Raw genomic sequence first — 2,549 nt, forward strand, 5'->3', positions numbered from 1 at the left:
GTTTTGAAGGTGAGCCAAAGCCTTTACAGCTTGTGGTAAAAGCTGCTTCACCTGGTACTCATTGTTCAGGGCAGTGGGTTCCCCTCTGGCCCAGGGCAGATCCAGAAATGCCATCCAAGGGTCAAGTCCTAGAATCGGGAACCCCAGGAGCCTGCTTGGTGCTCTACTCCCCTGTGGCAGTGTTGGTACCTAAGATGCAAGACAAATTTCCTTTTACTTTTCTCTCCGCTTTTCTCAATCAGAAGGAGTTTTGCCCTGTAGCCACTGCAGCTGGTAATGTGCTAAGTCTCACCTGAAGCTAGCAATTCTCAGAGGCTCACCGAGGCCCTTGATGTAGTATCTGTGTATTGCTGCTCTTGATTCAGGGCTCAAGGGCTCTTCAGTTAGCAGGTGATGAATACTGTCAGGACTGGGTCATTACTTCAAGGCAGTGGCTTCTCTTTTGATCCAGGGTGTGTCTAGAAATGTCCTCTGAGAGCGAGGGCCGGAACAGGGGCCTCACAACTGACTCAGAGCACTTTGACCCTGGGTGGCAAAAGATGATTCCCCTCTGACTACAGTTGGTTTAAAGGCTTCCTCTGGGATAGCAAGGGGAGAGATGCCAGATGTAGGTGATGGGGAGGAGGGCAGCAAATCACACTGCCACGTGTGTACCTATGCAACAATCTCACATGTTCTTCACATGTACCCCCAAACCTAAAATGCAATAAAATAAATAAATGGAAAAAAAAAAAAAAAGGCTTCCTCTGTGGGTAGGTGTCAACCGAGTTTGGTCTGGTTTTTCTTTCTACTCTAACAGGATAGCACTAAATTAAATGCCTCACAATTGCTGTGCTCTCCCTCCCCCAGCACCCAGAGACACGTGGTCTGCAGTACACCGCTGCTGCTGGGTAGGAGGGAGGGGTGTCATTGGGGATTCAGGGCTCGTTTTGCTATCTCTTCAGTGCCTCCTTCAGTGATATGAAGTTAAAACCAGGTACTGAAAGTGCTGACCTGATTTTTAGTTCTCATGAAGGTGTTTTTTCTGCGTACATAGTTGTTAACATGGTGTCCCTGGTGGGAGTGGTGTAGGGGAGGGAGAAGATTGGTGGAGCTTTCTATTCTGCCATCTTGATCTGCCTGTCTTTCTACACTATAGCTTTGTGGTTAAGTTTTAAAATCAGTCTTCCAAGTTTGCTCCTTTCAAGATTGTTTTTGTTATCTGTGGTCTCTTGCATTTACATATGCATTCTAACATTAGCATATCAATCACTGCATAAAAGGCCATTGGGATTTTGATAGAAAATGCATTAAGTAAGTAGATCAATTTTGGGAGTATTGTGATTTAAACAATATTACATTTTTAATTTTTTAATTTTAAAAATTTTTCTAGAATTTATCTTTCAGAGCTGCATTTCTAATAAAATGTTACTTTTCATTCTTAAAATGTATAAAAGTATTTCATCTTTTTATTTTAAACAATTTTGTACTACTATTTTTTGTAATATTTTCATTTGTAGAACCTTATAATCAGAAGCAATATAAACAATAAAAGTAATATTAAGTCTTCTAATCCATGAACATAGGGTTTTTCCATTTTTTAGGTCTTTTAAATTGTTTTCAATTATGTTTTGTAGTTTTCAGGGTATAAGATTCATACTTTTGTTAAATTTATTACTATTTTACTGTTTTTAATGCTATTTAAATGGAATTTTTTATTTCATTTTTTGATTGTTCATTGCTGGTGTACGTAAACACAATTGATTTTTATATATGGATATTGTATCTTGCAATCTAGCTGAACTTATTTATTCACTCTAATTATTTTTTGTAGATTCCTTAGGGTATTCTACATACTAGATTATATCATATTGAGGAAGGAGACCCAGGCATCTAGGATCACCTCCCCCTTGACTTCCACACTGCATTTCAATAGAAGAAAAGGCTGGGCCTACTGGCGCCTCCTAAATCACTTTCCTATAAGATAGCAGGCATGGTATGGGGGAATCTCTCTAGAAGACACTGTTTTTACTTAAACACGATTAAAACCCCACCCCACTCTTCCATGGACCAAGACCCTTTGATATGTAATTTCTAAAGCTGTAGACCCAATACCCTTTCATATGTGATTTCTAAAACTGTAAACCCAAGACCCTTTCACTTGTAATTTCTAAGGCTGTAAACCTAAGATTCTTTCATGTATAATATCTAAAGTGTAAGCCTATATAAAGGCAGAGCTTCTGTTTGTTAGGTAAGCTTGGTCATTTATACAAGTTGTCGCCTGGCTCCCATCCGTAATAATAATAATAATAATAAACACTTCTTCCTTCCCAGTTCGGTGTTCGAGAGGTCTATTTCTCACAGCCGCTCTTGCTTCAATATGTGAATAGAAATAGTTAACTTTCTTTTCTAATCTGGATGCTTTTTATTTATTTTTCTTGGATAATTATTCTAGCTAGAATGTCCAATACAGTTTTGAATAGAAATGGTGAGAAGGGACATTCTTGTCTTGTTTTTGATCTTAAGCTTCCATCCCTTCACCATTAAATATGATGTTAGCTGGGGTTTTT

Source organism: Cebus imitator, unplaced genomic scaffold, assembly GCF_001604975.1.
Source record: "Cebus imitator isolate Cc_AM_T3 unplaced genomic scaffold, Cebus_imitator-1.0 Scaffold289, whole genome shotgun sequence".
In the NCBI taxonomy this organism is placed as follows: domain Eukaryota; kingdom Metazoa; phylum Chordata; class Mammalia; order Primates; family Cebidae; genus Cebus; species Cebus imitator.